The 26,940-nt window shown below is 46.7% G+C and overlaps 2 long non-coding RNA genes across 2 annotated transcripts; one reads left to right on the top strand and one right to left on the bottom strand.

Annotated features, from left to right (window-relative positions):
• Positions 1-16,237: 16,237 nt before the first annotated feature.
• Positions 16,238-17,827, bottom strand: LOC120638642. Its single transcript, XR_005660408.1, has 2 exons — positions 17,643-17,827; positions 16,238-16,411 (listed from the first exon to the last, which is right to left on the bottom strand). It is a non-coding gene; the product is annotated as an uncharacterized LOC120638642 (long non-coding RNA).
• Positions 17,828-17,872: 45 nt separating this feature from the next.
• On the top strand, positions 17,873-20,389 carry LOC120638641. Its single transcript, XR_005660407.1, has 2 exons — positions 17,873-18,061; positions 20,115-20,389. It is a non-coding gene; the product is annotated as an uncharacterized LOC120638641 (long non-coding RNA).
• The last annotated feature ends 6,551 nt before the right edge of the window (positions 20,390-26,940 follow it).

Genomic DNA, 26,940 nt, shown 5'->3' with positions numbered 1-26,940 from the left:
GAACAGGAATTGAATCCCTATTTTACAGATGGGGAAATGGAGGCATGGAGAAGTTAAGTGACTTGCCCAAGGTCACACAACAGACAGAGGAACAGGGATCAGAACCCAGGTTTCCTCTTCCCACTAGACCACACTGCACTCTCTCAAGCATTTAGTACAGGACTCTGTGCAGAGTAAGTGCTTAATAAATATTGCCGGTTGATTGCGAGAATGTCCCCTGATATGTCCTCAACAGGACCAGAAGTACGGCAGGGAGATGGATGTTCTCTCCCACTGCTTTGACAATGAAAACTGGTTTAGAAGCTTCTACCTCCAAACATCCTGAAGACGGGATGTTGAAGCTTCTCCCAGAACACCGAGGGCATTTCCGATGCCGTCTTTCCTTTCCAGTCCTCTGCTCAGGCAGATTCACTCAGGGGAGGAGCCGGATTTAGGAACCAAAAGATAATCTTGATTGTGGAAATCCAGGGCTGTTTGTGAAGGGGAGAACTTCCTTCCAAAAAAGTCCTATTTTGGGTCTCCTTTCTATCAGCCTCCTGGGGACAGGCTGGTGAGAAATCCATCCTGCCTTCCCAGTTTGAGATTAGGAGGGATGAGGAGAGAGTGATTGAACTTCAGAGATGAGGGAAGCCACTTCGATTGGTTGAGGTTTTCTTGGATCCAGGAGACCTATTGTAATGGCAGAGAGGAGAAATGGACAGTTGTCAATCTCTGCCTTGGTCCCCTGGGGAAAAAAGACATTTGGGTCACACAAGAGAGTGTTCCCAAGGATGGGAAAAGTGTCTGCCTGGACTGTGAAAAAAAGCAAAGTTTTGAGTGGCAGAGACTCCGAGGAGCAGGGTGCCTCCATCTCACCCATCCCCAAGTCTCTTTTTTCAAGCCACCTCCTACCTTGGCAAGAAACGGACTTTCCCTTTTCTTCAGCTAAGAAGAGGGGTACAGGGATCCAGGAAGAGAACTATCCCAAGGGAGGACAAAGGTTCACACCCTGCATTGTTTTTAAATCATTTCCAAGCCTGTCAATGGCAACATTTCCAGAGCTCCAGGCCTGGAGTTTGTGGATGAGGACAGGAGGAAAGAGAGTTAGAGGGAGAAAGTGAGCGACAGAGAGAGTGAGAGAGCTTCTCTCCTGCCTTGAAAAATACATAATGGGCAGAAAATGACGTAGGAGACAGGAGATCGAGGACCTGATGCAGTTTCTGAAGGACTGATGTAATTACTTTTGGGGTGGTGGGCGGGGGGAAGAGGGCCGGGATGTGTGTGTGTATGCAACCGAGAAGGGACAAGAATCAGTGACATACTGATTCACAGAGCAAGGAGTGTCTGCCTCATTCTGACCCGGAGTCTGGTTCAGGCTCTGCGTCAAAGAGGTTGCTGGCTTCTCTTAATCCTAACGGGTTTCTTTTGGCCTCGTCTCCCCTCACATCCCCTCCTTCTATCCCACCAAGAAAAAAAAACTCAGTTGTACTGTAGCGCCTATGAAATCGCTCCACACGCGAGAATTTTAGACTTTGGAGACTGAGTTAGTGGCTTGAATCTTTGTGCAAGGATAAGAAACCCAAATCCAAGGTCCAGCACCTGCCATTTTGCTCTTGCAGCTTGAAAAACAGAAAGAGTGTTTAAAAGAAATCCTTTACAGGCAGAAGATTGCTTGATGAATCTCTAATGTATATACCCATTAAGCTTTAGAATACTAAGCTACTTCTCTCGTTTTCTCGTATATTGACTGTTAGCCCTGTGTTACCCTTTTGGTCTTTGACAACCTTTACGAAAGCCATATATCTGCATTATCGAATGAAATCGTGCATAATCCTTTTTATAATATATCTAATGGTTCACCAGGCTGTCTGGAGTGAGGCACCCTAGAGAATGTACATGTCTATGATTGTATCTTCATGATTGATTTACTCTTAGTGGAGATAAGAATGCTAAATAAACTAATCCAGGAGAGCTTGTTGGTTGTTGTTTGACTGAGAAGACCATCAGGCGCAATTCAAATTGGCCGGAGAGGGTTATCAGAAGCCTTTGGACCATTGTTTTGGAGACAGGTAAACCATTTTCTACCAGGTTTGGGGGTAACAGGGCTATTGTTCTATAACTAAAGTCCTGTCTATGAAAGGAGGCTAAATCCAGCTCTGCTAGGCTGAATGACCCAAATGATTCCCTGCCATATTATTTATTCATTCATTGATTCAATAGTATTCACTGAGCGTTCACTATGTGCAGTGCACTGTACTAAGCGCTGGGAATGTACAATTCGGCAACAGATAGAGACAATCCCTGCCCATGACGGGCTTACAGTCTAATCGGGGGAGACAGACGGACAAAAACAAGACAACGTAATCACAATAAATCGAATGATTTATCCACATAGCACTATCAAGAGTTTGAATTGGTTCAAGTAAGAGGTTAATCTCTCCTCGGGATCCACCCACTCTAGCAAGGATATCTTGGAGAGGATTTTTCCGGAGTGGTAATCCATCTTTAATGCAATCCTAGAAAAACCAAGGTACTTTCAACCCTCTTGCAGTACCATCCAGCGTCTTTATAGCCCCATCCCCTCAGTCCAGCCTCCTCTGACATCACAACTAGGGACTGATGAGCAAACTGATTTCAGGCTATTCACTGCCATTCTCCCAGCCCTGTGCCCTTTCCCCGCTGCTGCCCTGTAAAGCTTGGAGAAAACAAAGGCCCGAGAAGACTGAAAGGGCTAGATTGTCTTACTCTTACTCCGCCTCTGCTACTCTTTGGTTGTTCCCCCTAAAAGGCAAATCCTTTCAAGATCTTGGCGATAAAGAGAGCCAGTAAGAGTGGGATAAGAGGTAACAAAAATAATAATAATAATGCTGGTATTTGTTATGCGCTTACTTACTGTGTGCCGAGCACTGTTCTAAGCGCTGGGATTGATTCAGGATAATCAGCTTGGCCCACGTGAGGCTCACAGTCTTAATCCCCATTTTACAGATGAGCTAACTGAGACACCGAGAAGTTAAGTGACTTGCCCGAAGTCACACAGCTGACAGGTGGCGGAGCCGGGATTAGAATCCATGATCTCTGACTCCTAAGCCCGGGCTCTTTCCACTGAGCCACGCTGCTTCTCTAGAAGTGTGCCCATCAGCAGATCGGATATAAGAACAATCAGTCCATCATATTTACTGAGTGCCTGCTGTGTGCCTACTGTGTGCAGAGCACTGTGCTAAGGGCTCAGGAGAGTACAATATAACAGTAAACACATTCCCTGGCCACAACGAATTTACAGTCTCGAGCCTCCCCTCTACACCCATCTGCCTCCACCGCTCTATCCCCCTTCTCTTCTTGGGCAACGATATGAATCAGACAGATTCCCACCAGATGGCCTCAAGAGCAAATCAGGATCCACAGTCAAAGATGCAAACTTCAAGAGGGGGGAGGAGGGTTTCCCCTGATTTGAACAAACGACGGCAGAACCATCCATGCACAGGACCCTGAAATGAGGCTGAAATTCAGAAGGACGAGGCTTGGTATTTTCGGAGTTGCTTTGACCTTGTGTTTGCCCCACCAGTGATTCTTGGCTCCTCCCCACGTGAGGCTGGGTGGATCCAATCTGCCTCGGCGCCAGACGGGGCCCCTGGTTTTTCACCCCTGACCCCGGGGGCTCCCTCAGCCCGCCTCAGTCTTCCTGTTTACCAAAAGAGATCACCTGCCCCAAGACGCTTGGGCAAGAGTAGGGAAGGGGTGAGGGAATTGAGTTCCTCCAATGTCACCTTGGTTTCGGTCCCCAGTTGAAGGGGCATCCTGTTGTTTGGAACTGTCCTAGAGAGAAATGACCCGCAAGGTTAATAGGACTTTTCAGTGGCCCAAACAGATCTATAGCTATGTCTCAGAACCTCTTGACTTGACTTTTGTTCTTGCACATGAAGTTATAAAAAGGGTCCAGGGTCAAACCCATGAAATGATACCTCTACCAGAGATACCTCTACCAGAAAAAATGATACTTTTTTCCCTAGGTAGGTGGATTCGTGACTCCAGTTCCAGGGAGTCAGAGAGAACAAGGAGCAGAGAAGCCAAGAAAAAAAATTTTTAACATATCTGTTAAGTATTTACTATGTGACAGGTGTTGTACTTTCTCTGGGGGTAGATACAAGATAATCATGCTGGACACAGTCCATGTCCCACATGGGGCTCACCGTTTTAATCCCTATTTGAAAGATGAGATAAACGAGGCACAGAGAAATTGAGTGATTTGCCTCCAGACATAAAACAGACAAGTGGCGGAGCCGGGATTAGAACTGGGTCCTCTGACTCACAGGCCCCATGCTCGTTCCTCTAGGCCACGTTGCTATTTTAGGAAGAGAGAAGAGGGAAGTTCTCTCATCTCTGCTCCTCCTTCCAATCCACACTCCCTCATTACACATTGTCAGAGGGAAGCGTGCCTAATAATGCCTACAAGATGCTTTGAGCATTTACAAAACCACTCTATAGCAGACACTGAGAACTTTAACTACCTTGACTGACTCCACCATTTCAAAGGCAGCCCAGTTCGGGGTTAGAATTTGTCTTTCGAGGACTAAATTAGTGTCTAGAAACTGCAGCTCTCAAGAGGTCTCCCAAGTCAACTCTGTAATGTGGCCAAGTGGAGAGAGGATGATGTGGACGTGGGTTCTAATCCCGGTTCGGCCAATTGCTTGCTGTGTGACTTTGGGCAAGTCACTTAACTTCTCTGTGCCTCAGTTTCCTCAACTGGGGATATGTATTCCCTCCTACTTAGACTGTAAGCTCCATGCAGGACAGGGAAGGTGTCTGATTTAATTAATTTGTACCTACTCCAGCGCTTAGAACAGTGTTTGACACACACTAAGTGCTTAATAAATAGCATTTTAAAAAAACCCCCAAAAAACCTCTGGGGTTGGCAACAGAAATTGGACCCCGTGAAGAAATGCTTGGAGAGAAGAGCATACCAAATGTAGAGTTTAAGACGATAGTGGCCATAGAAAATCCTCTTCTCGTAAAGGATCTAGTGAAGTAAAACTTCACGTCTAGGCAGTAGGAGAGCAAAACTCCAGAATGGAGTTGGCAATTTTTTTTTTAAGTGCTTACTATGTGCAAAGCACTCTTCTAAATGCTGGGGATGATCAGGTTGTCCCACGTGGGGCTCACAGTCTTAATGCCCATTTTTACAGATGAGGTAACTGAGGCACAGAGAAGTTAAGTGACCTGCCCAAAGTCACACAGCTGACAAGCGGCAGAGCCGGGATTTGAACCCATGACTTCTGACTCCCCAGCCCGTGCTCTTTCCACGGAGTCACACTGCTTTCGAACCGGGCTGTCAGACGGTAGACCCTTAGAAGTAGCGGCCGCGGGAAAGATAACTCTGAGCTCATCTCTCAGTGCAACCCATGAGTAGGCATCGACCCGTATCTGCCGAGCATCATTTTTCTCATCTTCAAAGCACTTCTGAAATCAATCAATCAATGGTATTCAATGAGCTCTTACCGGGCGCAGAGCGCTTTGTTCATGGTAAATATGTTCCCTGCCCACAGTGAGCTGACAATCTACTGGGGGAGACCGACTTTAATAAATAAATAAATTCAAATATGTACATAAGAGCTGTGGGACTGAGCGAGGGGTGAATACCCAGAGCAAAAAATTACCCCTCCTCCAGGAAGCCTTTCCTGATTCATCTGTCAATTTCTCACTCTATACCTTCGATTACTGCTACTTCAGAACCTCACCTAAAAACTTGGGCACTCACCTCCACCTCCTTTTATGTGCGTCACTTCCTCTACTGGTAATTGTATTTTTATTTTATTTTAGTGTCTGCCTCCTCCCACTAGATTGTAAACTCCTTAAGGGCAGGGATTTTGCCTACTACATATCTATTCTACTCTCCCAAACGTTTAGTACACTGTTCGCGCACAAGATAGGCGTTCAATAAACTCTACCGATTGATCATCTGGCCCTTCACGACCCTCTCAAATCAAAAAGCCTCACTAAGATTGCTGGCATAGGAGTCTGACTTTAACCCAAGACCTTTTCTTCCAAGCTTCCAGGTAGCGACCTTTCTTTCATGTCCACGGCGGTCAATTCCTTCCAACGGCTCAACCTAGAAAGTTTCAAAGAGGTTTCCCTTCTCTCCACTTTTACTGCCCATGGATGACGCAGCACTTCATGAAACAGATTCTTTCCCTCTAGATACAAGATAACCAAGTCTTACTCGTGGCTCACAGTCTAAATAGGAGGGATAACAGGTATTGAATCCTCATTTTTTAATGATATTTGTTCATTCATTCATAGATTCAGTCGTATTTATCGTGCGCTTACCGTGTGCACCTATCTTACCTACCTTATCTAGGCTTCGGGGTAGATAGATAATAATCAAGTTGAACACAGTCCATGTCCCACATGGGGCTCACTTTCTTAATCCCCATTTTACAGATGCGGTAACTGACGCCTACAGAAGGGAAGTGACTTACCCAAGGTCACACAGAGACAAGTGGCAGAGTGGGGTTTGACCAGTTGGGGTTGGTGTCAGGTTCCACAGTGTCCCCTCCACCCCAAAGACTACTTTGTCCAACTCCGTCATCTTGATCTCATCATTACAAAAAGCATTTTTTTTTTTTAAATAAACGGCCTGTTTTCTTTCAGGAGGAACTCTCAAGGCAAAATAATAAAGTTGCCTTTTTTGTGCATGTGTACAATGGCATCTATCTTCTTTCATTTGATTTTGTTGTTGTTGTTCCTAAAGAATCGCCCTCCAAACGAGAGGAGGGATGTCCGTGGCTTTGATTTCTAGTGTTCTGCAATTGTCAGAGACATGCAGTCGTCAGAGGCAGGCCTGCAAGCTGCTCCTGTCTCTACGTTTGAATTACAAAATGCTCACAAATTCAGTTAGCTATATCACCCTGCCATACCTTTTAAATAATGTATGAGCATTAGCTTCTAAATGTTAATATAATATTTAACCATAAACACAGTTTATTCATGTTGCTGAAGTAAATTCAGAGCTAGGACTTTTCCCTGTCTCAAGATTTCTTACTTGAAGATGATAAATATTTGAAATCAACCGACTAGTTTTCCTTCTCTCGCAGAAGCTTCTTGGGAAGCAGCGCGGCCCAGTGGATCGAGCCTGGGCCTGGGATTCGGAGCACCTGGGTTCGAATCCCAATTCCACCACTTGCCTGCTGTGTGACCTTGAGCAAGTCACCTAGCATCTGTGCCTCAGTTTCCTCATCTGTATAGTGGGGATTCAATACCTATTCTCCCTCCTACCTAGACAGTTAGCTCCACATGGGACAGGGACCTGATTAACTTGTATCTACCCCAGAGCTTAGAACAGTGTTTGACACAAATTAAGTGCTTAACAAATACCATAAGAAAAAACCCTTCTGGGTGACAAGCAAATCCGGAGATGACACTTTGAAAGGGATAAGAAACCGAAGCCATAGCCTCCGTGGTGTTTCCTATATAGCATACTATAGTGTACTCTATGTTCTCCCTAGGAATATGGTAGATTATAAACATATTAATATGTAATACAGTAGCTACTTTATAACAGCCCATAAATTGGGAGCTGTGCCCATGGAAATGTCACCGAGAGTGAATTCTTAAATAATGCGGTTATTTAAATAAAGGATTCGGGCTCTCCTGCAGTTGTTACTGGTACATTAACGACTCCTCAGGAAGGAACCAAGGAGTATTAATGCGGCTGAGAAGGAATCATAAAACACCACTGGATGTATGGCAAAGCTAACCTGCCCTTCTGCAGTTACGACGCACACCAGTTCCTTCCCTCAGTCCTTTGGGGGTATAATTTGGGTCCCCATAACTCTTCCCGCCTCAAATTTGCTGCTATATCTTTCATTCTGGAACATTGTAGCACTTTACTTCCAAGTATAAAGGGATTTACTTCTCCCTTCACAGGGGAAACGAGATATTGTCTGTTATCCGAAACAGTAGGACTGATCTTTTTCTTCCGGAAAATCTTTCCCCATTGAGGGAAAATTGAAACTTGCAGCAGAACAAAAGGCGGATAGGTTTTAGGCTCAATCAATCAATCAGTCACATTTATGGAGCGCTTTCTGTGTGCAGGACACTGTACTAAATGCTTGGGAGAGTACCGCACAACAATATGTCAGACACGTCCCCGGCCCACAGCGAGCTTACAGTCTAGAGAGCTCGAACGGTAAACCAGCAGAAATGCATTCCTCTGTCGCTCAATCGGTGGTATTGTTTGAGTTCTTACTATGTGCGGAACACTGTACTAAGCACTTGGGAGAGTACCGTACAAAAGAATTAGCATCTCAGTATCAAAACAATTAAAGAAACAAGAGACCTGTATGTTCCGACCTCAGGTGTAATAGTCCTGAAATATCCAAGCCCTATTATTGACTTTTATATGCCTCGTGAAGGGACATGCTTCTGAAGCGACCTTCTTTGCCGTGTCCATCAATCCATGAATAGTGTTTATTGAGCAACTCTGTGCAGAGCACTGTATTGAGCGCTTGGGAGAGTACTACAGAGTTAGGAGAATTTCCCTCTGCCCTCTACGAGCTAAGAAGCTTGTGACCCAAGCATCAGTTTTGAAGGCATTTTAATTGCTTAAACTCTTTACACCCTCTTTGGTATGGGTCACTATGTTCCTAGGGAAAAAAAAATGGACGGATTCCACATCAGTTCCACTAAAAATACTTTAGGATAAGCCATTTAAACCAACCTAAACCTAAGCTCCGATATGGAAAGATTTTACAAAAACTTCTGACTAGCTCTGTCAATGATAAGATTGCAAACGATACTTTCGCAGAGATGGAATCACCCCCTGACTGAATCCCATCAAGTTTGATGGAAAATCTGAAGGCCATAAAATGGGTCTCGGCAAAGAACTTATTGGGTTCAATCTCCGGACTTGGGGATATTTAGGGTTTGGTTTAGTTTGGTTTAAGGGTTAGTTTTGGGGGATTAAAAAAAAAATTAAACCTTTTGTACTAAGTGCTGGGGTAGATACAAGCTAATCAGGTTGGACACGGTCCCTGTCCCACATAAGGCTCAGAGTCTGAATTCCCATTTTACAGATGTGGAAACAGAGGCCCAGAGAAGTGAAGAGACTTGCCCAAGGTCACGCGAGTGGCACATCCGGGATTAGAACCCAGATCCTTCTGACTCCCAGGCTGGTGCTCTACCCACTAGGCCATGTCTCCTCCCAAGTGTTTAGTACAGTGCAGAGCAGAGCACATAGTAGGTGGGCAATAAATACCGTTAATTGATTGATTGACTTCCTGGAAAGAAATGATTTACACCACTGTTTCCTGGTTCCCTGAGAATTAATGTTCGTACGTTACTTCCAAGAAGTATTTCACCCCTTCACTCCCTCTCGGATTGGAGCCTCTATTAATAATTTCTATATTCTTAAATGTCCTTGTACAAAAAGATTTACTTGTCATAGTGGGAACCGGGCCATTGGGGATTAAGTGGATTGGACCAAGGAGGATCCTGAAAACTTCATAAAATAGAATCTTGGCCACTCTAAAAGCTCTTTAGATAATTGCATTCCTTCCCAAATCTGTCAAAGTGACTATAGCATTCTTATTTTGGACAAAGTCTGGTGGAAAGTCCATAATCCTACCCATCGTGTCCTGCTGTTTTTATTCTCAACATTTCATCATCCTGTTTCACCTTCTACGAGTCAGCGAACTCGGCTCTCGGGGTTCGAGGCCCCCCGTGCTCCCAAAGGCGTACTCTACAGTGGGGTGGGAGGGGACCCCCATTTCCCCTCTCCCCTCTCCCTTCTCTGATCCGCCCTACCCACCCCTCCCGCCTCTCACCAAGCCACAGAGGGAACAATCCCGTATGGCCGAAGAATGCAGAGAAGCATCACTGCCAGAGGTGTGGGCAGGCCTTGAGCTGGCACCAAGGGGGAGGGTGCACCTTTCGCTGCATTTAGGATGTCCTGGCATCTCTTCATCTGCTCAGGTAGGTGTTTCTTTCCCTGTACAAGGAGCAGATTGAGCTCCTCATTTGCAACCAAACACCCAGTCCCACTGACCCCGTTGCTTTATGCAAACAGCAGTGACTGGAACTGCAACGGCCAAATCGGTCGCTGAGCACTTTCTAGGTGCAGAGCACTGAACTAAGCACTCGGGAGAGCAGAATATAACACAGCTGGTAGATGCACTCTCTGCCCACAGTGAGCTTATGGTCTAGAGGGGGAAGAGGTAGAGTGGTTCTTTAATTCTGACGCCCTCCCTGCCTCCAATAGCACGGCCAACTGGACCCATTGAGGTTCCGGTTGTCGAGCACTTGGCCACGTGGCCAAAGTTGGTCGTGTTGGAGGAGATGGTGGCAGTGGAGGCGATGATGGTTGTTGGGACAGGGAACACTCCGCCTGCCCCAAACAATCACACGGAACGGGGGTGGTAACGGGCATCATAGGAAGTAAGGTCCACGGGGCAGCCCTTCCCTTCCACTCTCATCATATGCCAAATGGCCGATGCCAACTGCCAAGGCCAGTTCTACCGTGTTCTCTCAGAGAGCTTCCCTCCCCCTTAGACTGCAAGTCCCAGGTGGGATCTGGACTGTGCCCATCTGATTATCCTGTATTCACCCTAGTGCTCGGCCCCTAGTAAGTGCTTAATCAATAGAAGGACCTGGGTTCCACTCCCAACTCTGCCACTTGTCTGCCGTGTGACCTCGGGGAAGTCACTTCACTTCTCTGGGCCTTGGTTGCCTCATCCGTAAAATGGGGATGAAGGCTGTGAGCCCAGTGTGGGACGGGGACTGTGTCCAACCTGATTTGCTTATATCCACCCCAGCGCTTACAACAGTGCCTGGCACATAGTAAGAGCTTAACAAACACCAGTAACGACAAAACAAAACTTTAAATACTACAATCACTATTATCAGCCCCCAGGATTATGGTCAGGCAGGCGAGAAAACTTCTTCTCTTCCAAATTGACAAAACATTTCCGAAAATGCAAAAGAAAACGGAGACTGTGAGCCCTAGGTGGGACAGGGACCGTATCCAACCTGATTATCTTGTACCTACCCCAGTGCTTAGAACAGTGCCTGACACAGAGTAAGCACTTAACGAATTCCACTATTATTATAAAGCAAAGAGACATCCCCATCTGATCACTTCAAGAACTGAGTCTGGTTCCAGAGGGTGGACCAGTTACACAATTGCCATGGTAACCTTTGTCTCTGCGGTGAGGCTAGCTTGTTTCCTAGGTGTACAGACTCTGATCGGAGTTGCATTTTCCTGGGAGTAATCGATGACTTGGGCTCATTTCCATCCCCAGGTGAGAGGTGGAAGCAGTGAGATGTCCTGCCAGCAAAGATGACATGGACCTCCAACTGTCTCTTACTAGAGTTTCCCTAGCAGCCTTGAGAAAGGGAGAGAGGAAGCTAAAAGGGGAAGGATGGATGGAGGGAGATGGGGGAGACGGAAAGAGGGAAAGGGGAGAAGAAAGAGGGAGGAGAGGTGGGTGATTAGAGAGAGAAGAGGTGGGTGATGCGGGGGGAGAGAGGGAGACAGAGGGAGGGAGGAAGGTGAAAGGGCAAGGAGAGGGAGAGGTGAGTTAGATGGAAAGAGTGGGGGAGGAAGGAGGAGGGAAGAGGGGAACGGGGGAGAGGAGAGAGACAAATGGAGGGGGGGGGGAGAGAGAGGGAGGCGGGGGAGATGGAAAGAGGGAGAGAGGGGGAAGAAAGGGGGAGGAGAGGTGGGTGATGAGAGAGAGAAGAGGTGGGTGATTGGGGGGAGAGATGGAGACCGAGAGGGAGGAAGGCGACAGGGCAAGGACAGGGAGAGGTGGGAGAGGTGGGAGAGATGGAAATAGTCGGGGGAGGGAGGAGAAGGGGGAGGGGATGAGGGGAATGGGGGAGAGGGAGACAGACAAGGAGGGGGGAGAGAGGAAGGTGGGGGTGAGAGAAGAAGAGAGAAGGATAGAGGAGTGAGGGGGCGAGGGAAACGGGGAGAGGGAGAGGGAAAAGGGAGGGAGAGAGGGAAAAAGAGAGGAGGCAGGAGAAGGGGTGATTAGCTGTAAAGCTGCTGGAATTGAAAGGAAGAGCAGGCAACAGAACAGAAGGAGGAGGAGGGAGAGGAGGGGATGCAGCAGGCAGGGTCTTCGGAGGGGAGGACCAGACAGGTGATTCCTGTTGTGGGAAGAACTTTCCAGGGGGCCCAAGGAGTGTCTTGGCTTTTGTTTTTCCTTGCATGGGGTCAGTACTCGGGCACAGTTTTTGTCTCCTGCTTAGCGTAACTTCATTTTGGGTAGGGAGCATGTCTACGAACTCTGTTACATTGTGCTCTCCCAAGTGCTTATTACAATGCTCTGCACATAGTAAGCACTCGATAAATACGACTGACTGATTAGCAGATTCCTCAGCTCTGCTTTAGATTCTTAGAGCCGCCCCCACATCTTATCACTTTGTGCTTCCCGCACCAGGAAGAAAAAGCAACAAAATAATCTCAGTTATGCATTCGCTTGTAGGACACCCTGAGAATGCTTGAGCGGCACAGTTTGGGATTTACTGCCTCTCTCTTACAGGTAATGAGATATCCCACGGGGCACCCAACAGTCCATATAAAATCCTGAAGTTGACACATCAAAACGGAAGCCAGTCAGTCAGTCATTCAGTTGCATTTACTGAGAGCTTACCGTGGGCAGAGCACTGTACTAAATGCTTGGGAGAGTCCAATATGCCAATCACAGATACATTTTTCTAGACTGCGAGCCCCGTTGTTGGGTAGGGATTGTCTCTCTCTGTTGCCGAATTGTATTTTCCAACTGCTTAGTAACAATAATAAGAATGGTATTTGTTAAGCGTTTAATATGTGCCGAGCACTGTTCTAAGCGCTGATAGATACAATCAGGTTGTCCCACGTAGGACTCACGGTCTTAATGCCCATTTTACAGATGAGGCACAGAGAAGTAAAGTGGTTTGCCCAAGGTCACACAGCCTACGAGTGGCGGAGCCGGGATTAGACGCCACATCCTCTTTCTCCCGAGCCGGGGCTCTTTCCACGGAGCCACGCTGCTTCTCAGTCTCTGCACCCAGTAAGCGCTCAATAAACACGATTGAATAATAATAATAATAATGTTGGTATTTGTTAAGCGTTTACTATGTGCCGAGCACTGTTCTAAGCGCTGGGGTAGACACAGGGGAACCGGGTTGTCCCACGTGGGGCTCGCAGTCTTAATCCTCATTTTACAGACGAGGTAACTGAGGCACCGAGAAGGGAATGAACTCCCGGCCCACAACGAGTTTACCGTCTGGAGATTTACAGTCCCTTGAGCTCTCTGGCTGGCCTGGCGTTTGCCCTCTAAATCTGTTGCTTTTCCAAACGCACCGTGGATCCGGGGCTGACTCCAACTAATCCTATGGCTATCCCAGTGCATACAGGCCTAGGGCAGTGCTTGGGACGTAGTAAGGGCTTAACGAAAACCATCATCATTATTATTATTAATAATGTTGGTCTTTGTTAAGCGCTTACTATGTGCCGAGCACTGTTCTAAGCCCTGGGGTAGACACAAGGGAATCAGGTTGTCCCACGTGGGGCTCACATTCTTAATCCCCATTTTACAGGTGAGGGAACTGAGGCGCCGAGAAGTGAAGTGACTCGCCCAAAGTCGCACAGCTGCCGGGTGGCCGAGCCGGGATTCGAACCCATGACCTCTGACTCCAAAGCCCGGGCTCTTTCCACTGAGCCACGCTGCTTCTCTAATTATTATTATTATGTGGGGAGGGATGGACATTTCTCCTGTCCAGCTGCAGCTAGTCGGGTGGGGAGGCTTGGAAGGGGAGGTCAATCCCCAGATTCCTTGGCTCTTCCCTAGGACGCGGAGCTGGGATGGGGAGACAAGGCTTCCATCCGGTGGATACGGATGAAACTACAATCGACTTCTCCAGCAACCAAAGATCTGGGCGGCGGGTCTTGGGGGAAATCAATCGGCCACTTAATCAAAAAATCAACTTATTGAGCACTTAATAACAATAATAATAACGTTGGTATTTGTTAAGCGCTTACTACGGAGGGTAGATACAGGGTAATCAGGTTGTCCCACCTGGGGCTCACAGTCTTAACCCCCGTTTTCCAGATGAGGTCACTGAGGCCCGGAGAAGTGACGTGACCTGCCCACGGTCACGCAGCTGACAAGTGGAGAGCTGGGGTTCGAACCCATGACCTCTGATTCCCAAGCCCGGGCTCCTTCCTCTGAGCCACGCTGCCTACTGCGACGTGATGTTGATAAAGGTATCTGCTAAGCGCTAATTATCGGCCAGGCACCACCGGACACAGGTGTTTCTGTTAAGGGGGGGATCTCGGCAGGAAACATAAAAGATAATCATTATAACGATAATGGGGAGAGTAATGAGAAAAAAATAATAATAACCGTAATAAGCGAAGCGAGTACCATATCCTCGGCATCGAACCAAGGGCCGGGAGAGGTACAGGGTAATCGGGTCGGACACAGTCCTCCACCTTTTGAGGTAATTATGATCACGGTGATGTGGTGGGGTGGAATCAGAATAATCAAATCCGACATAGTCTCTGTCCAACAGGTGACTCACAGTCCATGAGGGAAGAAGAGCAGGCATTTAACACCCATTTTACAGGTGAGAAAACTGAGGCAAAGAGCAGTTAAGTGACTGCCCCAAGGTCACATATCATGCAAGTGGCAGAGCTCATATTGGAACCCAGGTCCTCTGACTCCCGGTCCTCTTTCCACCAGGCCAAGCTACCTTGCTCCTAGGGAGTTCAAATATTTATTCAATGTTTAAGGTATTTTGTTGCCATCGGACATAGCTGGATCTCCCTTTGGATCTGACAAATATGGAATAGGATTTCTTTCTCCTCTGTTATTGATTATGCCAGCTTTAAGCTGCAGGCTTTCTCTGAGGGAGAGATATGCTTCGGGAAATGCCTTTTTGGTAGAATTATTCTTGGACTCTGAAGGGGTTTGGCTCCATCCCCCCTTGAAGAAGAAGAAGAAGAAGGAGGAGGAGAAGAAGAAGGAGGGGGAGAGGGAGAAGAAAGAGGAGAAGAAAAAGAATTCTTAATTCTTAATTATCAATTAAGAAGAAGCACTATCCTGAGAGGGAGTAGATATAATAAAATCAGATCATACGCATTCCCTGTCCCACATAAATTAATCTCGCATTTACGCTGCCCATAACACATTTACATGGGACTCGCAGTCTCAGGGGGAGACAGAACAAGAATTTAACCCCATTTGATGGATGAGGAAACTGAGGCACCAAAAGGTTCAGTGACTGGTCCAAGTTGTCACCCTTCAGGCAAGTGGAGGATCCAGTCCGGGGATAATTCCCATAGACTATAGTTTCTCACACTGAAACGTGTTGCCTAATCTCCCCCCTCCCCCCGTAATTTCTCAGAGTGCCCATCTCCGCGCACTTGTCCTTCTCCGCGCACTTGACTGTAAGTTTCTTGAGGGCAGGGATCGTGACTACCAACACTCCTGTCCTCACCCAAGTGCTTAGTACAGTGCTCTGCACATGATAGGTGCTCAATTAATACCACTGATGGATTGTTGTTCTGCCCAGAGTAAGAACTCAATAAATGCCATTGATCGACTGATGGATTGAAATCTCAAACCGTCTGAAATAATTACATCCCTCTTCTGGGAGCCAGTTGTCCCCATCTCTCTCCTGGTTACAGGAGCCAGTCCACATTTAATTAGCAAATGGATTTGTTAATGAGGCAGCACAATCAATTCCCAGCTTGGCACGGAGGCTGGGAGGAATTTCCAGCAAATATGACATCTCCCGGGACGCTTGCAAAGGACGGTGGTGGTACAGGGGGTGGTTGGGGGAGGAGGGGACCCCATTTTTCTTACACAAGAGCCGCAGTGCTTTAGTTTCTTTCCTCCTAATACCACACCTTTCTGTTTCCAGCCTCAAAGGTTCTCAATTCCCTTGAAGATGCAGACCTTCCTACTGATGATCCCTTTCTTTCCACTTCCCCACTTTCCTGCATGAAAAACACAAATGTGATCACTAAGAAACAGTATGGCCTAGTGGGTAGAACACGGGCCTGCGAGTCAGAAGGAACTGGGTTCTGATCCCAGCTCTGCTTCTTGGCTGCTGTGGTACCTTGGGCAAGCCACTTATCTTCTCTGGGCCTCGGTTATCTCATCTGTCAAATGGGGGCCCCGTTCGAGCTCCGCTTCATTGTATCTACCCTAGTGCTTAATGGCTGGCACATAGTAAGCGCCTAACAGATACCATTTTAAAAAATTCACTCTTCTGCTTTTCTCTTTTTTTTTTTCCGCAGTTCTTTCCCGTAACTGTGTTGGAGGAGGATGAGAGGGCTGGACCAGCGGAGTCACGGAGGGAGGGCAAAGGGCCACCTCGACAGGCTTGGAGATGGCAGGTTCCATACAAACGAAAGGAAGCACTTTTTCATCAGGTATGAGATGGCCTTGGGAAGAGAGTAGAGGGAAGTTAAGGATGAGGAGAAGAAGCGTTAGAGATGTTAGATGGTTCATTTTGGGGGAAATCAAAGAAATAAGCCAGTCTTGTCTGCAAACTGTGCCGTGTGTAAACTTCCTGTTGGCAGGAATCACGTCTCCTCTCTCATGGGCTCAGTTCAATATTCTGCACGCTGTAAGCGCTCAATTAATACCATTGACTGATTGATCAATTGACCTCCCAGATCCTCCAAATATCCTGTTTCCCTTTGGAATCAAAATGTAGGTTACCTCACTGTGGGCAGGAATTGTATCTGTTTGTTGTTGTATTCCACTCTCCCAAGTGCTTAGTAATGCACACAGAAACATTCGATAAATATGACTGAATGAATGAATGAGGAATCTGGGTGTGATCCAGTGATGATTTCCTTTATATTTTTATGTTTGTAGGATTCTAGGGTGAAACTTACCATCATTTAAAATATTGATGGAATATTTTTGACACTTTATTTTTAAAAAGGACTTTCCTAGCAATGATCTCATTTTATCCTCAAAGCACCACTGTGAGGTAGGGAGAGGTAAGCTTTACTAGCCCTCATTTTACAGATGGGGAAACTGAGGTCCGGAGAGATTGAGATTTGATCAAGGGCACCCAGCAGGCCAGAGATGGCGTTGGGACTAGAACCCAAGTGCCCTAACTCTCCAGCCCATGTTCTCTCCATTAGACTAAGCTACTTCTTGTCTCCAAGTTCCTCCAAGGAGTGCCGTTTTAAGCAAAGCACCGTTTTATTTTTTTGAAGTGGTATTTGTAAAATACTTATCTTGTGCCAGACACTGTACTAAGTGCTAGAATAGATGCAAGATAATCAAGTTGGACAGGGTCCATCCATATGGGGCTCAAAGTATTAATCCCCATTTTACAGATGAGGTAACCGAAGCAAATGGAAGTTCAGTGACTTGCCTAAGGTCACCCAGCAGACAAGTGACAGAGCTGGGGTTAGAAACCGGGTCCTCTGACTCCTAGGGCCGGGATCCTTCCACTAGACCACGCTGCTTCCCTAAACCTCCACTTCCCCTCTGCTGGGGAGGGTCTGGTCACCGATACGGTGCCGGACGCAGAGGGAGACGTAGAGGGGTCGAGGGGAAGAGGGGCTGGGCGGGAGCGAGGATTTAGTTTCAGGGTGCTCCCGGAAGACCCGGGGATGGGAGTGAGGAGGAAGAGAGGGTTTACACCATTCAAACCTGCTTCACCGGATGTGAAATCTGCCCGGCTGGCTGCCCCTAGCCACACAGCTCTCCTAGCCACAGTGCTCCTTGCTTCTTCTCTCCCAGGAGACACATCTCCCCAGGACTCCCACAGCTCTCAGCCCCCGCCACGGCCCCCTCCCGCAGAGATGACCTTGTTTGTGACCGTCACAAATCCCGGAGGCTTTTGTGACCATTTCCTTTCCTTTGTTCGCCAACAATGCCATTGTCAAGGCCACTCAGATGCTCGCCAGATTCCAGCTGCCTCATTTAAGGCCCATTCAGTGTTTGGCTTGGGGAACTGAAAAGCCCCCATCTGGAGCAGTGTCAGGACGGAGAGCCCAGAGGAGCGGCGCTCTGAAAGGACTGAAGATCCTTGATGAGACGAAACGTCCGGTAAAACGGTCGTCCAATCGGTCAGTCAGTCATATTTATTGAGTGCTTACGGTGTGCAGGGCTCTTTACTAGGCACTTGGGAAGTACAAAATAAGCAAGCGACACATTCATCCACACAGCAGAAATCCAATTCCCAGGGCTTAATTTCTTGGTGCCTCAGTTTCCTCGTCTGTAAAATAGAGACTAAATATCTGTTTTCCCTCCCAAGACCGTGAGCCTCATGAGGGTCAAGGACTGCATCTGAACTGATTATTTTGTGTCTCCCTCAGCACTTAAAAACAGTGTTGGGAACACAGTAAATGCTTAACAAGTCTCCCAACTACCATTATTCTTCTGGTAGAGGATTTTTTCTGGGGAATTCAGGAGAAGAAGAACAGAATTAACCTCGGCTGTTAAGGAAAATACTCCAGAAAGGAAATGTTGTTGGACGAAAACAACCAAGTGGGGAAGTGGGGCAAGGGAAGGAGAGAACCTTGTCCTGTGAGGAGGTATGAGGGTTGGGGGGTCTGCTAGAAGCAGAGGGAGGTGAGTCAAATGGTGGGGGGGACAGCTGAGTAGAGGCCTAGGGAAAGAATGAAGGGAGAAGGAGGAGGACAGACTATCTGTGAAAGCAGAGAAGAGTGCGGGAACTGACATTGCACTGCAAGAAAAGGCAAATAATTTGGATTTGGTGTGGAAGGGGAGGAGGTGTCCTGTGAGAGATAGCGGAGGAGTGTGATTGTTTAGGAATGTGAAGAAGAAATTATTTGAGGAGTGGTGTTTGAAGAAGTGGGTGAGGTCCAGAGAAGACAGGGGCAAAGGAATCATTTATAGGAAAGGAGAGAAGTGATTTTTGGAGGAGGATCAGAATCTTGGGAGAGAATGTTGATCCTTGTGGTGAAATCAATGAAGCCTTTTTTGTGGCAATCTGGGAGGAGAGAAGGAGCAGGGAGTTACTTATTACGTTATATCCCGGCCAACAGAGTTTTCATCCGTTCTGTCCCCTCATCAATGATTTTATGTCTGGGTTTAAAGTTTTCTCCTACCTCTGATTCTGCAGCCAGGGGAAATCAATCAATAAATGGTATCAATGGGTACATGGCACTGTACTAAATTCTTGGGAGGGTACAATGTAACAGAGTTAGTCGCAGCATTCCCTGCCCACAGTAAGGTTACATTCTAAAGGGGGAGACAGGCATTTATATAAATAAATCATATATACTTTATAAAGCAACAGCTTTGGAGTAATTTGGGGAAATTGGGGCCCCCAGAGAATTGTTCTCACTGTGGGCGTTTACCCGTGAGTAGGGTGGACTTCTGCAAAATGGTGGCCACGTGATGTCATCACTTACCTCTCTGTAATGTCTCATCCTCCTCCTAGTCAGCAGCCAGTGTAATGACCACTGGACCTGGACCCCGGTTTTTCTCGGATCCAAGTACCTTTCACGAGTCACAGTTTTCCATATTTAATTTGATTCTAATACCGGCTCTGCCATCTGCCCGCTGTGTGACCTGGATGAATCGTTTCAGTTTTCTTTGCCTCTTTTTCTTCATCTGTAAACTGGGGATGAAACACGTGACCCCTCTCCCTCTTAGACTGTGAGCCCTATGTGGGATAGGGACTGCGTCTGATGATTTCTTTTATCTATCCCAGCGCTCAGGACACTGAACCTTTAAGAGATACCGCTATTATCATTATTTACTGAATTCCTTCAATTCATTCAGTCATATTTATTGAACACTTACTGTGCGCAGAGCACTTTACTAAGTGCTAAGGAGAATACAATATAACAATAAACAGGCACATTACCTTCCCAGATCGAATTTACAGTCTAGAGGATGAGCTGAAGGTCTATTATTATAACACTAAGATATATCTAATAGTAATAAAAAACTGAAACCTGACCTATCCTCTCCCCTCTCCACTAGTTTTGATTTGAATTTTGAGGTTGCTTGAACCTCCAAAATGCTAAAGGGGTGGTGAATCAGACAAAAAAGGCGTGCAATAAAATCTTGATTAAACCCAGAAACCTAGATTGTTCCTCTGGCTATCAACCCATCTGTAACACTCCGTCGACTTCTGTGTCTTGTCAGAGAAAAGTTGGACTGGAACGTGGAAGGAGGGCAGACTGGGAAAACGTAGTGAAGAGGAGACACCCAAGATGAAGATCAAATTCTGGCTCCAATCTTCCTTTCCCTTTTCTCCTCTGAAGCTTTTATCAGCTAAAGAACCGCCCTCCTGTCTCTGTTGGAACTCGCCTCTCTGAACACTGATTGTAGGTGGCTGCTGAAACATGGCCTTTTCGGCAGGGTTAGAATAACCTCGCTCTTCCCCTATCTCTTTCCATTAAAGCCGCCGTCACTCTTGACTGTTTAACGACTGAAGGGGAGATGCAGAGAGCATCACTCCCTCTATTCCGGTTGGTGTTTTTCTCTCTAGGCCTGGTCCTGGCAGAGAAAAGGCCAAGGGAAAGTCTAGTTGGATTGTATCCCATCCAATTTGCTTGTATCCACCCCAGGGCTAAGTACGGGGTCTGGTACATGGCAAGCGCTTAACACGTATCGCTCTTCTTCTTCTTCTTCTTCTTCTTAGTTCCTGAGTAGAGTGCCCATGTCCAGGATTTAGATTCCCCCCAAATTAAAGCAGGATGGATCTCCTGTCACTGATGCTAGTTATGGATTATTGTAATATTTGTTCAGCATTAATACTTGCCAGGCACAGTATTAAGTTCTGGGGCAGATGCCAGGTAATCGGGTTGGACAGAGTCCCTGTCCCACATCGGGCTCACAGTCTTAATTCCCATTTTACAGATGAGATAACTGAGGCCCAGAGAAGTGAAGTGACTTGCCCAATATCACACAGCAGACCAGTGGCAGAGCCGGGATTAGAACACAGGTCCTTCCGACTCCCAGAACCATGAACTATCCACGAGGCCCCATGGATAGGAAGAAGAGTAACACTAGAGACAGAGCTCAGAATTATCCATCAATCAGTCAATCAATCTGAAATTGTTTTAGAGTCTGCCTTCCCGACGAGATCCTGCCTCCGCCACTTAATAATAATAATGTTGGTATTTGTTAAGCGCTCACTATGTGCCGAGCACTGTTCTAAGCGCTGGGGTAGACACAGGGGAATCAGGTCGTCCCACGTGGGGCTCACAGTCTTAATCCCCATTTTACAGATGAGGGAACTGAGGCACAGAGAAGTTAAGCGACTTGCCCACAGTCACACAGCTGACAAGTGGCCGAGCCGGGATTCGAACTCATGACCCCTGACTCCAAAGCCCGTGCTCTTTCCACTGAGCCATGCTGCACTTGTTTTTCTGTGTGACCTTGGACAAGCCACGTAACTTCTCTGTGCCTCAGTTAGCTCATCTGCGAAATGGGGATTAAATCTGTGAGGCCCACATCGGACAAACTGATTACCCAATATCTACCCCAGGGCTTAGAACAGTGTTTGGCACATAGTAAGTGCTTAACAAATGCCACAATTACTGTTATTATTCTAAGCTCCTTGAGGCTAGGGATTGTGTCTACACACTGTGCTGTACTCTCCCAAGCAGTTAACAGGGCTCAATAAATATTACTTATTGATTACCACATCTTTTCAAGAGGGGACTATAAGGACCCACTTTGACCCAATCACGGCTTAGATAAAGAGTTGGTACCCGAGCTGGTTTTTCTCAGACCCTGTAACCCAAAGCCCTACCCAAGCAAAGAGCTGAATTTAGCCAATTTCTGTGATTCGAGGATTGCCAAATCTTTGGCCTATGCTAGTTTCTCAGTCACTAGGCAAGGTTTTAGTAACTATTACTGTGGCATTTGTTGAGCGCTTACTACGTGCTATTCACTGAACTAAGTGCTGAGGTAGGTGTAGGATAATCAGATTGGAGGCAGTCCCTGCTCCACATGGGGCTCAGAGTCCAAGAGAGAACAGGAAATGAATCACCATTTTACAGATGAGGAAAGTGAGGCTCAGAGGAGTCGAATGACTTCTCCGAGGTCACAGGTAGCAGGCCGGTGGTGAAGCCAGGACTAGAACCCTGTCTTCACCACCCTAGCTTCAGGGAAGTGGCATGGCCTCGTGGAGAGAACACAGGCTGGGAGTCAGGAGGACCTGTGTTCTAATCCCGGCTCCACCCCCTGTCTACTGTGTAACCTAGAGCAAGTTACTGAACTTCTCCGGGCCTCAGTTACCTCAGGTGTAAAATGGGGATGAAGAGTGAGATCCCCATGTGGGACAGGGATGGTGTGCAAGCCGATAAGCTTTTATGTACCCCAGCGCTTCATACAGTACCTGGCACTTAGAAAGTGCTTAACAGATGCCATAAACAAAAAAATAAACAAAAAAAATCCCCTGGTCTCCCGAGTCCCGATCTCACACTCTTTCCGCTGGACTTTGCGACCTGCTCCTCTCTCACAGCAAAGATGGAATGTCACATCACCGCAAACAGGGCTTTTGGCTCGCCCCACCAGATTTCATTTCCATATCTGTGTCCCAAGACTGATTAGGAATGTCTCCAGCCAGACCTATCTGTATTCTTCTCCAACTGCCTACAACACTCTCGGGATTAAATGGCACATCTTGTGAGCTGCCTGTCTCTCCCTTCCCTCCTCCCCACAACTCCCAGGTCCTCCTGGGTCAGAATCCACATCCCTGCTTAAAGGATGGTAACAGGGAAAGGAGATCTGGGTGCCTGGTCCTTAATGATGGTATTTGTTAAGCGCTCCCTTTGTGCTTAAGCACTTTTCCTGGGTTCCTAGGCCTCTGAGTCTCTGGGTCTCTGACATCATCAAGCTTTTCCAGAAGCCTAAATTCACCACATAAAAGTTGAAGGGAAAGGGGAAACGACTGAGAAGCAGCACTGCCTAGTGGATAGAGCACCGGGAGTCAGTAGGACCTGAGTTCTAATCCGGGCTCCACCCCTTGACTGCTGTGTGGGCAAGTCACTTAACGTCTTTGTGCCCCAGTTCCCTCATCTGTAAAATCGGGAATAGGACCGGGAGTCCCACGTGGAACAGTGACTGTGTCCAACCTCATTAGCTTGTATGTACCCCCTGTACTCATTATAGTGCCTGGCACACAGTAGGGGTTTAACAAATATCATAAAAAACCCCCAGAAATAGCAAATGGACAATTTAGTGTCCATCCCTAACCTTTTAGTGAGATATAACAATCGAATTTACTGAGCACCTTGGGTCCTTATCCTTCTATCTCCATATCTCAGCCTCTGAATCCCACTCTATGTCTCTCTTCCCACTCCACCTGCCTCCTCTCTCTCGATTTCTCTCTCCTTTTCTCTCACAGTTAATGCCTTTGTCTGTCTTCGGGTTTTATTGCTTCATTTCCTCCTCCATAAAACAGTCTGCTCTCTGGAAAAGATGAAGTTGAGGGGTTTGGAAGGAGTAATTCCTCTGTCCTTCGCTCTCCCGGGCTGTGGCCCAGCCAGATTTCCAAAGAGATAGCGTCTGCTTCCATCGGATCCATTTTCAGGCCTTCTTTGAGACACGGTGTTTGTATGGTGGTGGTGATGGTGGTGGTCGTTTTCGAGGGAGGAGAGGAGCAGGGCAGAATTTGTAGGCGAGTGAAGAAGAGACACGAGAAGAACAAATAAGAAAGCCAAGTCCCAGTTATCAAGATATTCCCACCAAATCTTTCAGGAGTCGCTCTGGAGCTCATGGATGTGCAATATACCCACCGAGTCCTTTATTCTACTCTTCCAAGTGCTTACTATACTACTCTGAAGTAAACGATCAATAGATTGATTGAGTGGAGCAGGAAGTCAAGGGCGTGGAGAGGGACCGAGGCCAAAGATTGCTTCTGAGGAAAGAGGCTGAGTGGAAGGTGGTGTGAAGCGACTCTAAGACAAACTAAAACAGAATAGAGATATAAAGGAGGTTGGGTTCTTTGTTTGCACTCCAGATCCAAACATAGCATGACTCAGTCTGATTTCGAGGTGTGAATGCTCCGAACCAATTTGGGAGAGCCCTCCTCTATGTCACTCTTTTAGACACCGGCCCCTTCCTGGCTGAATAGTTAGTGGAGGGCTCAGACGGAAATAGTCCGCCTCCTGATAATTTGTACATTCTTAGGGGGTACTTAGTGCACCGGCCCCGTTGGACCAGGCTTTGAAATCTTCTGAAGTTAAGGATGAGCATCTTAAGACGCAGGGGTTGCTTGCTTTAGGAAACTTTGCTACTGAAGTGGTGGTGAAGATACTTATCAATCAATCGATGGTATTTATTGAGTTCTTTTATTATTTACAGAGTTCTTACTGCACCAAACCAAATGTCCTGATGAGAACAATACAACAGAACTGGGAGCCAGGAGCTTAGAATCCTGAGGGAGAGACAGACATTAAACTAAATTACAGATAGGAGAAGCCGCAGAGAATAAGGATATGGACAGCGGTGCAGCGGAGCTTAGAGTCTTGGATCTGGAAGTGATTCCAAAGGTTATCTGTTCCATCTCCCCGCTCCCAGGGAGCGGAATCTCACTCCATACTTTCTGTATCAGTCATTTGTTTGAAGGTCTGTCTCTTGGACTAGACTGTAAGCTCCTCGTGACAGGAAATGTGTCTACCCACTCGATTGTATCGTACTCACCCAAGTGATAATAATAATAATGTTGGTATTTGTTAAGCGCTCACTATGTGCCGAGCACTGTTCTAAGTGCTGGGGTAGACACAGGGGAATCAGGTTGTCCCACGTGGGGCTCACAGTCTTCATCCCCATTTTACAGATGAGGTAACTGAGGCACCGAGAAGTGAAGCGACCTGCCCAAAGTCACACAGCTGACGAGTGGCCGAGCCGGGATTTGAACCCATGACCTCTGACTCCAAAGCCCGTGCTCTTTCCACTGAGTCACAGTTCTCTGCACGCAGTAAGCATTCAGGAAATACCCTTGATGGATCGATTTATCAAGCTCCTAACTCTTTTGTACTCTCCCAAAGGTTTAGCGCAGTGCTTAGCGTATCTGATTGTATTGTAGGTACCCCAGCATTCAGCTTGGGGCGTAACACGCACTTAACAAATACCACAATTATTACTACTATTAATATTAATAATTGAGATTGGGGAGTGACACAAATTTCCTCTTCTTCCTTTGATCCCTTCTGTCTTCCTTTGGGAAGCTACCACCATTTCCACTGTCTTCCTTCGACAGAGCAAGGGATTTTCAAGTTCGCCTTTGCCTTCTGTGTGACGGTCGGATCCCCCACTGAGAAATCAGAAATGGAAAAAAACCCCATCATTTCTTCTTGTTTTGGCCCCGGGACTGCTTGGAGAACAGTTTCTTAGGAGAGAGTTTCCAGCTCACAGTCCCGGGGCAAATGTCTTTTATCTTTATGGGCAAAGGTACAGAGAACTATGCAGAGGGAAACTTCTGGAGTTAATAACACTCAGTGAATCACTGTGACCATTTTACCCCAGCTCAGATTGGATGCTGGTCCCCTGTCTCACTTACAATCTGTTTTCTAGACCGAACTCTTCATAGATATGATGAAGATTAGGTGTTCATGTCGTATGTGTTACGTGTGGGAGACTTGAAGGGGACTGGGGGAGGACCAGAGGAAGGAGGAGAGATCTGATGGGAGAGAGCATGTCTCACACGGTGGCTTTTTCTTCGGGATCTGCAACTCAATAAACAGACTTGCTGTTCTCTAATTCTTACCCAAGGAATAATGGATCGTGACTCTCACTGTTAACATTTCATTTCACTTCTCATCTGCCACCAAGATGTCAGTCTTTTCCAAATGACCTCGGCTAAGTGCACACCTGCAAGGAAATGTGCCTTTAAACTATGAGCTAATAGACCGTGGAATACATGACGGGGTGAAGGGCAGAAAGAAGCTATAAAAATGACAAAATAAGAACGTTTCTCTAGTAATGGAAAAGTGAGATCTGATAACATAAGCAGAAGGAAAGAGTGTAGGCAGGCCAATTCCAAGTTTTACCAGCTGCTGGAAAGTCTGAGATGACTCCCAAAATCTACTTCTGTTATTTTCCCGATTATTCCAATGTCATAATCTCCTTCAGCATCTCCAGACTCTGCAGTTTTGGTCTGACCTATGCAGGCACCATTTGGTTCAAAGAGGATGTGGTTTTTGGGGAAGCATTGCTGGAGATGATGTTGATGAAGATGATCATGATAATAAAAATGATAATAATACTCATATTTCAAATTAGTGGGAAAAGTACAATATAACAATATAACAGGCACATTCCCTGCCCTCAGTGGGCTACAGTGATGTCATGCCAAGACGCCAGCCCGGTTTCTTTCTTCCACTCTCTCTTTCTCTGAAAACCCTATGCCCTTGTCCTATCTCTCCATGACTCAGTCTCTGAATCCCACTATATGTCTCTTTTCCCACTCCACCTGCCTCCTCTCTTTTAATTATTATTTTTTAGTACTATGCACTAAACCTGTGCCTGACCTTATTTCCTTGTTTCTAGCTCAGGGCTTTTTACACTGTTGGGCATCAAGTAAGTGCTAAACAAATATTATTATAGTTTTTATACATATGGACTGTGATAAGCATTGGTGTAGATGCTCTATTTCTAACCAATCAATCCATAAATCAATCAATGGTATTCATTAAGTGTCTACTGTGTGAAGAGAACTATCCTAAGCAACTGGGATAGTACAATAAAGCTGGTAGACACGCCCACAAGAAGCTTGCAATCTAGGGACGGAGACTGACAGTAAAATAAATTACAGATAGGAAGATCAACTAAATGCAAGAATATACGCACAAGGTCATAAATAGATAAGAAACCAATAATTGAACAGAGACGTGCATCAGCGATCAAGCCAGAAATTGTTACCTCGTCTCCTGAACTGGAGTCCAGTGCTCTAATCATTCACCAGATCTAGAAACTCCTCCTCAACCCAGTTGCCTTTGAGGGGCAGCAGAATCTA

The sequence above is a fragment of the Ornithorhynchus anatinus genome, chromosome 10, assembly GCF_004115215.2.
Source record: "Ornithorhynchus anatinus isolate Pmale09 chromosome 10, mOrnAna1.pri.v4, whole genome shotgun sequence".
Classification (NCBI taxonomy): domain Eukaryota; kingdom Metazoa; phylum Chordata; class Mammalia; order Monotremata; family Ornithorhynchidae; genus Ornithorhynchus; species Ornithorhynchus anatinus.
This window is presented reverse-complemented; position numbering and strand designations above follow the sequence as displayed.